Source organism: Physeter macrocephalus, chromosome 5, assembly GCF_002837175.3.
Source record: "Physeter macrocephalus isolate SW-GA chromosome 5, ASM283717v5, whole genome shotgun sequence".
NCBI classification, from domain to species: Eukaryota; Metazoa; Chordata; class Mammalia; order Artiodactyla; family Physeteridae; genus Physeter; species Physeter macrocephalus.
The window spans coordinates 46,767,963-46,778,052 of NC_041218.1; positions in this window are offsets into that span (position 1 = coordinate 46,767,963).

Below are 10,090 nucleotides of genomic sequence, written 5' to 3' on the forward strand. Positions count from 1 at the left end.
AGGAGGATGAGGTAGGCGGAGGGCAGCCAAGGCTCTGAGCTACTTTCCCAGGGCCCCTGCCCTGGCACCTCCCCTCTCAACCCCACTCAGCCTTTGTCTGATTTGCTCCCTGTGACAGCTGGGGAGGATGGGCCTCACCCTGGCTCTGCCATCAGCCATCTCTGTGTGGCACTAAAGATGTGTGCAGGAGCCAGGCCTCGGCAGCGAGCTTGGCAGGCAGCTCGCCGTTGTCTGGGAGACCACAGTGGAGGAAGGCTGCTCCACAAGACTACCGAGGGCCAGATGGCTGGTGGTCCCAGACGTGCCTCTCCAGGGGGCCACAGCCTCAGGTACACCTTGCAGGGGTCTCCTCGACACCCAGGAGGCAGATGGGGAAACTGAGATGCCGAGGGTGGAGGGCTTTTGTGGTTGACACACTGGGGGTCAGTGGTGGGGAACCCAGGACAGAGCCAGGCGCCCTGCCTCCCAGCCCTGGGCTCTGCAGACCTCCAGGACCTGCAACCCAGGAACACACCACCAGGGGGGCGTATTGGTCTCCACAGCCAGGTCTCCCATCCGTGCCCTCGGGAGAGACCTCAGGCTTTGTTAAAGTCCCTACTAAACCTTGCTCTCTAGAACAGCCGGAATGTGTAACCACAGAGTCTGAGGAAAACTCCCAGCTCTGGATGCACTGGAAGTGAATAAGCCAACAGTGAGAGATGGAAGCTGGGCCCCGACTGGGGAGCCAGAAAAGGGGTGCTGAGATGGGGGTGGCAGGACCTTGGAGCCGGGGAAGTACACCCCCTTCCTTCCACACAGAAGGAAATCAAAGGGTGTGTTGGGTCGGGGGTGAGGGGGAGTGCAAGCCTCTGAGAAAGGCCTCCTTAAAGCTGGCAAAGCAGCTATGGGGCCCCCTGCAGACCTGCAGATCCCCTGCGGGGCGAGGTCGCCATCCTCAGGGTGGATATGGCTGTTTTGCTGAAGGTCATTCCAAAAGAGCCATTCTTCAGCCCCGCTGTGTTCTGTACTCAAGCCTTCTGGCCAAGTGCTTAGGTATGCTGAGCGGGACAAGGGCCTGGAGCTGACCCTCGAGCAGAGGAGAGGCTCACCTGTGTCCTGTGCATGGAGATCCGAAGGCTGGAGGCAGCTCCCCTCATCCCCCAGTTCGTGAGTCCATGAAGAGTGCGTCCTGGGCTGGAGTCTGAGGCTGGGCCTCTCAGGGTTGTGGAGACAGGTGGGGTGGGACCATCAGCAAGGGACGGGGGTGGGTGGGGGGAGCCAAGGAAGTCTTCCCAGAGAAGGGGAGGGAGAGAGGAGAGTCAAGTCCCTTCCTGTGGGAGGTCTGGAAAAACCCAGTGCAGCTCCAAGCACAGATCTTGATGGGTCTCTTCTCTTGGAGCAAAGGATGGCTGGATTCAGGCATGAGACAGCCAGGCAGGCTCTCGGGGTTCACATAACTGAGCTAACTGCCCCTCAGCCCTCTCCTCCGGGGCGCAAGTGGAAATCCCCACCTGCCTGGGGTTGTCACCCAGGCAGCGTCTGCTCCCTGAGAGCTGCCTGGAGCCAGGGGCCTCCCACCCGCAGCCCCCGCCTGCTGCCTGAGCTGTCAGCCCAACTCCCAAACAAGCTGATTATCCCCATCTGGGGAAAACAACTGCCATGCCTGAGAAGAGGCCTGTCTTTTTAGTGAGAAGTAATCTGAGGAAAACTCCCAGCTCTGATCTGCAATAGGAAGTGAATGATCGTCTGTCAGCTTGCCTTTCTCCTGACACAGGGGCAAGCTTCCACCAACATCACCTCCTCCAAGAAGCCTTCCAGGCCTGCCCAGGTTCACTGCAGGATTCACTGGACCCTCCCAAGGCCTGTGGTGAGTTTTCAGTCAATATTCCCCTGTGTAGTCTAGAGCTTTGGTCTGTATTTTAAGAGACTCCTCCAGGGAAAATTCTGTTCTTGCTTGAATGGGGCGATCTACACAAGAGATAGGGATGGAACAGAGTTTCAGATCCAGCTTGCCTCCTTTGGGGAAGAAAAATTTGCAGCTTAGACCTTCACTCAGTCTACTGAACACCCCTCATGATTTCCTGCACCTCTCCTTGCCCATGAGTTCCCTGCGCCTGGGATGCCCTTCAACCTATCTGGTATGCCGACATTTCTTCTATCGAAGCTGTCAAACCCCAGCCAAACAGAACAAAACAGAGCCCCAACCCTCCCCAGCTTAAGGGGACCTCAGCCCCTGTTGTAGCTCCACCTGGCACAGTATTCATTTGAGGGGACATCTTCACCCCGCTCTTTCCAGCCTAGGAGCTCCTGTGGGCAGGACTATATCAGCCGTGTCTATCTGCCCAGGATCCAGCCCAGGGACCGGACATAGTACATGTCCAGGTGCTGAGTGAATAAAAATGAAAGTTTCCTCTGTCTCAGCCTGACTTCTCTACCTGCTCCCATCTCTATTATCTCCTGGTGCTGTTGCTTCCAGCTTCTCCCTAAACTCTAAGGAGGATCCTTGTGTGATGCGTTACCCAGGGTCCTCCTGCCTGTCCTCTTTGGGAGGGGAGCTAACATTCTCTGAATGCCTCCTCCAACGTGCCAGGTAAGGTGATAAGTATTTTGCACATTGATCTGATCTAACACTCACAGCACCATGGTGTGTTTGGTGTAATGCTCCCCACCTTACAGATGCAAAGACTGAGGCTCAGGGAAGAAACAGACCTGCCCCGGGTCCTCAGCCGCAGAGCAAGGATCCGAGTTCCAAGTCACTTGCTTCCTGGGCCAGCACTCTCTCCTCGACATTCAATCAAGGTTCCAATGACCAAGCCTCTGGCAAGAAGCACTGCCGCTGGGAGGGCTCACCCTGCAGCCCCTCCTCCAGGGTGGACGCCCACCTGAGCCCGCTGCAACCACGTCAGTCATATCATCATCATCAGCTAACTGTTAGGGGCATTTACCATATGCCAGCTGCAGTGCTAAGTGTTTTGCATAAATTGATACATGATACATTTCACAACAACTCTTTGAGGTTTGTGCTTGTATAATCTCCACACTCAGATGAGAAAACTGTGGCACAAAAAGGTTAGCAAACTCGCCTGAGGTCATAGCTATTAAGTGGCATTGTCCACATTCTTAATAGCATTCAGGCCAGAGACACAGGAACTGTGGCTATGCCTCTGCCCTGAAGCTAGCCAGAATGATGCCTGAGAGCATCTGCTATGCTGCCCCCCACCCCAGTGGCACACTACAAGGTGCCAGCTCTCCTCCCTAGCCTGTCTGCAGCTTCTGAGGGTGGGCCCAGAGTCTGCCACCCTCTCTCCCCAAAGGCCCAGGCTGACTGTGAGCTCATCAGGGCAGGCACCAGATTCATCCTTTTATTTCCTCCCACAGGGCAGCAGAGACCAGAGCTGCACAAAAAAGGAGTGTAATGATTTTGCATATGCGTTGATGACCTTCAATCTGCCTGCTTCCAAAGCAGATGTAAGATGGTTTCGAATATTGAGATGCGTAATTAGGACAATACAATTATTCTTTAAAACAGAGCTGTTGGAATCCAATCAACGGTCAGGAAGATGGAGTTCTCCCCGGCAGCAGGAGGCCCCAGGCTGGGATGCAGGAACCTGGGTTCATGTCCCTGGCTTTGCCACAAACAACCTCATGTAAATCGCTCCTCCTCCTTACGTCTCAGGGTGCCTATCTGTAGAGCAGGTAGGCGGAATGTGTCGTGCAGAGATTGAAGTTGATATACAGCTACCTGGAGCTGCAGGTGTTAATCACAGACACTCCAGTGGCGGCTGCGAGTGGGCAGCGGGGAGAGGGCTCAACAGCGGCCCCAGCCCTGTAGCCCCACTGCAGTCAGTGTGACTACTTTCATGTACTGGAGCCGCTGCTAAAAATGTTTGAAAACCCACACCAGGCAAGACGTGGTCTAAACGTTTTTCCACGTTTAAAGCCCTTGACCTCTCTCCATGTTGCTGGCCCACCTACCCACAGCCAGCCTCCGTTCTGGGCATAGCTGTGCGTTTCTTATATCGTTGAGCCCGGGAGTTGGGGAGATATGGGGGCCCTTTAAGGAAGGGGCTAGAGTTCAGGAGCTGGCATCTGGCAGGGGTTGCTGAAATAGAAAAGAAGCTCTCTTTTCTCTCTGGACAGGAACTCGCCCTGTGCCTCCAAGATCCAAGTCTTGTGTGTTGGTCCCGGAGCTATGGATTTCAGGGGCCTCCCTGACCCTCCTCAGCCCAACTCTGCAAGGCTTCCGTGCTGCAGGCAAGTGCTGGGAACACTGTCTCATCCAGGAGATCATGTCAGACACAGGCTAGCAGGCGGATGGCCCAGATGAGCTCCTGTCCACCAGTGCGCACTGGATGTTCCAGCCACAGAGGCTTCAGAGATGACTCAGCCGCTGCCCAGACTGCCAGGCGCCCCCATGTGGACCTCAGAGGCTGTGCCCTCAGCTGCCCAACACCCAGGCACTGACTGCCTCTCTCAGTCATTGGAGTGGGTGGCACAGAGCCATCCACTCTCCCAGCCAGGGCAACATGGCCAGTTTACTGGTGCACCGTGTCACCTCAGAGGGTGGCCCCAGCCTAGGCCTCCCCTCAAGTCTAACCACCCCAAGCCCAGGCACGGGTTGTTCATGCAACAGGAGATCTGAACTGCAGCATGAGATTCAGGTTCAGCCTGCGTGGCACTCCTGCACCCCTGGAAAGGGGGAGCTCTGGGACATGGGAGTGGAGTACAGGAGCTGGTAACACACCCGGGCCTGTGCTGGCCTAGTCCTCTGGCTCTGAAAGTGAGAGGAAGAGAAGGGGGCTAGGAGGGCTGAGAGCACAGATGGCCAAGACCCGGGACAAACGGACTGGGAGAGGGTTGAGATGCTGGGCATTCAGCTGCACCCTCCCATGAGCACAAGATGGAGGGCCTCCCTGGGGCTTTGGGGGCCCAGAGTAGTGTACCTGCACACTCCTTCCAGCACAGCTTGCAGACCCGGTGGGTACCAGCAACAGCAGGTGTGACTTGGCTTCTGGGCTGTTCTGTCAGCTGACCCCGTGCTGTGACTCACGCCTCACCACACTCCCCTCTGCGACACGGACACCTATAACCATGCCCCTGGGCTTCCTTAACCCCACTCATTGCCATTCCTGCTCTTCCCCCATTAAATGATGCTGGTCTCCAGGGCTTGTGTCCTCACCCTCTTCTCACTCTCAGGCAGCACTTAGACCGGGTTTGTAGCACAATCTCTGCGGGGGGGCGTAGAGATGGCTCCCACAGACTCTGACACTCCCACCACATCCCCACAGCCACCCCACTGAGCACCACTCTCCATCCACAGCTATTTGCCAATGAGCCCAAATCTGTCATTTGAGCCCCACCCCTATCTATCCAGCTATCTACTGGATGTCTCCAAGTTGATGCCTCACAGATACATGGCAGCCAGCCAGTCCAAAATCAAGCTCATCACTGTGTTCTCAGTCCTTGTAAATGACATCACTATCCCCCCAATTGCCCAAATCAGAAACCTAGTTAAGAATTAGCCTCTTCGGGGCTTCCCTGGTGGCGCAGTGGTTAAGAATCTGCCTGCCAGTGCGGTTGGAGCCCTGGTCCGGGAAGGTCCCACATGCTGCGGAGCAACTCAGCCCGTGCGCCACAACTACTGAGCCTGCGCTCTAGAGCCCTGGAGCCACAACTACTGAAGCCCGTGCGCCTAGAGCCCGTGCTCCGCAGCAAGAGAAGCCACCGCAATGAGAAACCCGCGCACCTCAACAAAGAGTAGCCCCCGCTCGCCGCAACTAGAGAAAGCCCGCGTGCAGCAACAAAGACCCAACGCAGCCAAAAATAAATAAATTAAATAAATAAATTTATTTTTTTTAAAAAAAGAATTAGCCTCTTCTACATAGATCACTCCCATCCTGATCTAATCTACCCAGGCCTATCCCTCATCTACATTAGAAAGGTATTTTGTTTCTCTTTTCCAACCACAAGGAATTGCCCAAGCCAGGGACTGTTACCTTTACCAGTTGCAATATCCTCCCAACTGGTCACCAGGCCTCTACTCTCACCCACTGTCCAGCCAGGGGTTGAATGAGTTCTGCCACCTGTTAATCTGACCAAGCCATTCCCTTGCTCCAAAATCTTCAATGGCTCCTATTTCGCATTGCATTACACCAAACACCCTCAGCCTAACTCTCTCTGCCATCGGCCTCCAGGTCTGTTTTCTCTTTCCTGACTTACTCTCCACTCCATCCTCCCTTGATCCAATCAGGTAGAGTTTTCCTTCATCTCCCCCATCCTTTCTCGGTTCATTTTCCACTCTTGCCCCAACTTTGCGAGATGATACCTCCACCTGAGTGTTCTTCTGCCTTAATCCCCGTGTCCAAGTCCTGAAAGACCAGCTCTATCCACTCTCCTCCAGGAGTCTCCCCAACTGCCTCGAGCCTCACGGACCTCCCTTCTCTGAGCTCCCCTGTCCCAGAGGTTGAGCCCTCCCCTTCAGCCTGGCTCTCACCTCAGCCTGGGCTCCTCTCTGGCTGACGTGCTGGTGAGGCTGGTCTCCCAACCAGACAGGGCCTTCCCGAGGGCAGGACCCAGGTCTCTATCCCAGTCTTTCCAGGAGGGTAAGCAAGTGAAGACCAGGACATAGGGAAGGGAGGGCAGAGCAGGGCCTCCTTCAATATCTGGAGGGACCACTCATGCCCTCCACCCTTACCTGGCCTGGACAGCTACTTTTACTGTTCTCAGGGAAAAATTCTGGGATCCCAGTGGTCCTGGGTGGGTTTTTCACCATGTCTTCTTGCGGGGAGCAATTTGGGAGCCTGCTGGCATTTACCCCCTACCCAAGCATGGACCTGGGCTTGGGAAGGCTGCTTTCTGAGGCCCTGGCAAGTGCGAACATCCTCGGATTCAGAAGCCGCTCTTTCCTCCTTGACCATCGTGCTGCTCTCTGCCCTCCCTTCTAAACTATACTATAGGCTGAAAGCCTAAACTATAGGCTGAAAGCTAAACTATAGGCTGAAAGCTCCAGGCCATTTTAGTCCAATTTGCTCCTCAAATAGACAGGTGACTGTGGCAGTGAGATCTGGTACCTGCTGTTCAGAATCAGCAAGGAGCAGTACATGGGGCAGATAATGAGGGTTATTGGGCAGGGATGAAGCAGGAGCCCCTCCTCCTCCTGCCCTGGCCCTGACACCCCGAGCCCACTCCCCAAAGCCGGAACCAAGAGAAGCCCTCCCTGCTTTCCCCAGCGGGGCCTGTGACCCTGGGCAAACCACCTACCGTCCCCAAGTCCTGATCCCCTCATCTGTACAATGGGCGTTAACATCTCCTTCAGAGGGTTGGGTGAAGATTAGAAATATTCCAAAAAGCCAAGGAGGAGGCCATTGGAATTATTGGAAACTATTACTTTTGCTTGGATTCTCTCACCATCCTTGGCAGGCTGTCCGAGCCCGGATCGTTCTCCCCCTTTCGGTGGATAAGAGCACCAGAGTGCAGAAGTTAAGTGTTTGCCCTACTGTCTCACATCCATTCAGAGAGCCCCAAGGAAAAAGCACGTATTTACGGCGACTTTATGGTGTCCGGGGCTTGGGGCTCTACTTGGATTATCTCATTCAAATCTCATAACACCACCATGAAAAGGTCCTATTATTGTCTCCAGTTTACAGATGGGCAAACGGAGGCAGAGAGTGTTTAAGCAACTGGCCCATGGAGGCACATAGTGAGCAGCTGTCAGGGATTTGAACCCAGGACCTCTGATCCCTCAGCGTGCCATGCTTCTTCACCACCAAGTCCCCTTTGAGTCTAAGGACTGAGGGCGGTGAGCCTGGATGGCTCTGGTCAGCCACACCCCAGGCGTTGGATCGGAGGCCCCCTGGGAGCCCACAGACCAAGGAATGCACCGGGGTAGTCCTCAACCATTTGCAGAGGAGGTGGCCAGATCCAGTGAACCAGGAAGTGGTTCCTGAAGGAGTTACTCAAACAGGTAGATTCTGCTTTGTCAGGCTAAGGGATGAGGGGTGGGAGAGGAAACCCCTCCAGATCCCCCAACCCTGCTTCAGTCTCCCTCCTGATCTCTTTCTCTTCTTCAGGTCTCCACACCCACCTTCCTCTCCCCCATCCTCTTCCACCTGGTCCTGCCCCTGGCTTCCCCCAAATCTCTGCATGTCCACCTGCCCCTCCCTCCCCAGAGCAACCCCCACACACACCACGGGCAGGCTGAGAGGGGTGGCCAGTGTGCTGTGTCCCTCGTCCTAGCGGCAGAGCTTGCAGCCCGGGGCGTGCCCCACACGCTGGAGCAGGAGATCCTCATCCCGAGGGCCCGCCCCCCGCCCCCATGTCTCCGGCCAGGCAGACATGAACCCGGCTGGCCAGAGCTGGCGCTCACACCAGCCTTTCCTCCAGTGCCCCTGCCCCTCCCCTCTTCCTCCCAGATGCATTCACTCACTCACTCAGCAAACACCAGGTATGAGACCTAGTGCTGGAGTCCAGAGGTGAAAAGGATGCAGCCCAGCCCTGGGCCTCAAAGGAGCAGGCGGACACAGCGACTGTTTCCCCACCGTGACGAAGGCCTGTACCAGACATTCGCAGGGGGGCCTGTGGGAGCCTAGGTAATGGGGCTGCTCTCTGGGAGTCAGGCAAAGGCGTCAAGGGAGGATTCCTATGCATTTCCAGGTTAACCTGGCCTGCCCTGTCTCATCTGAAAATCCGTGTGACGTCCCGACCTCAATTACATAGGTGCTGAGTCCTGGAGGAGGAGCAGGGACCCGTGGTGATGAGCCCACCCCCGACCCTGTCTCTGCCCTGCTCCCACAGCCCTGTCCCCAGCCAGCAGGGCTGACCCCCCAGGAGCTCAGGGGCACACATGCCCTCCCGGGCTCTCTGACTGGGGCAGAAAGGAGGCACAGGGTCCCTGGGGCCTGATCCTCTTTTTAGCTGGGAAGCCCCCACCCATCCCCTCCCCTCTCAGAGCCAATTTTCTCCCCACCCAAGACCAGCACCAGGCTCCAGCTGGGCCTCCAGCCCACACCCCTGCACCCCCCATCCAAGCACTGACTTGCCCCCCTGGGGTCCTCACCCTTCTCCACCACCAGCCTCCCATTAGCAGGGTCTTGTGCCTGGTATCAGGGTGGGGTCAGGAGATGGAGGACAAGAAGGAGGAAAAAGTCCAGAGACACACCAGGCATCCACTCCTGCCCCTTCTTTACCCCCTAGTCAGTGGTTTCTCTTGCTCCACTGTTGGTGCCAGGGAGGAAGTGCGGGTGAGGACAGGAGCCCAGGGCGTGGAGGGGCAGGAGAGACCTCAGAGATCGGGAGGGGCCCCCGGCCGGCAGCGGAGGCTCTAAAGGCTCTGATGGGGACATGAACTCAGAGTCCTTGTTTGCGGAGTGCTTTGTTCTTCTGCTGGGGGCCCAGGTGGGAGCCAGGAGAGGAGGTTTCCTCTCTTGCCCAGGCCCCGCAGAGGACCCGCCTGCTCCTTGCCAGCAGGAAGGCAGTCTTATGCAAGGTATGGACCTTTTCATGTCACAGATGAGGACAACTAAGACCAAGACAGATTGCCCAAGGTCTTTAACAAGGTCACGCAGCAGGGAAGTGGTCCTGGCATAAAGCATCTGACACAGATCAAGTTCCTCAGGATGGTCCAGTTGATGGGGGACCCCTGTGGCTGGGTGGTGGGCTGTGGAGTGGGCACTGCTATCCATTATGGATGCCATCTCTATCCTTCCCCACCAGGATAAAGATGGCCCCCACCCAGGTATTGCAAAGGAGGAGCCGGCTTTACCCATCTGCCAGGCTCAGAGAGTACAAGGTCAGTTCATGATGGTGCCAGCTCCAGCAAGAATTTTCCTCCCCTTGCCAGCCCTCCCTCCCCACCTCCCTCCTGTCCTCCCACACCCAGGGGGGTCGGGGGTGGGCTCACAAACTGGCTGGCAAGCTGGAAAGTGGCTGAAGGAGGACAGAAGCACTAGGCAAAGAACAAATCCCCCCTCCCCACTGCACGTTCCAGACCTGAGCGGGGCAAGGCGGAAAGTGCTGTTAAAGCAGAGGTTTTTTTGTGTGTGTGTGCGGTACACGGACCTCTCACTGTTGTGGCCTCTCCCGTTGCGGAGCACAGGCTCCGGACGCGCAGGCT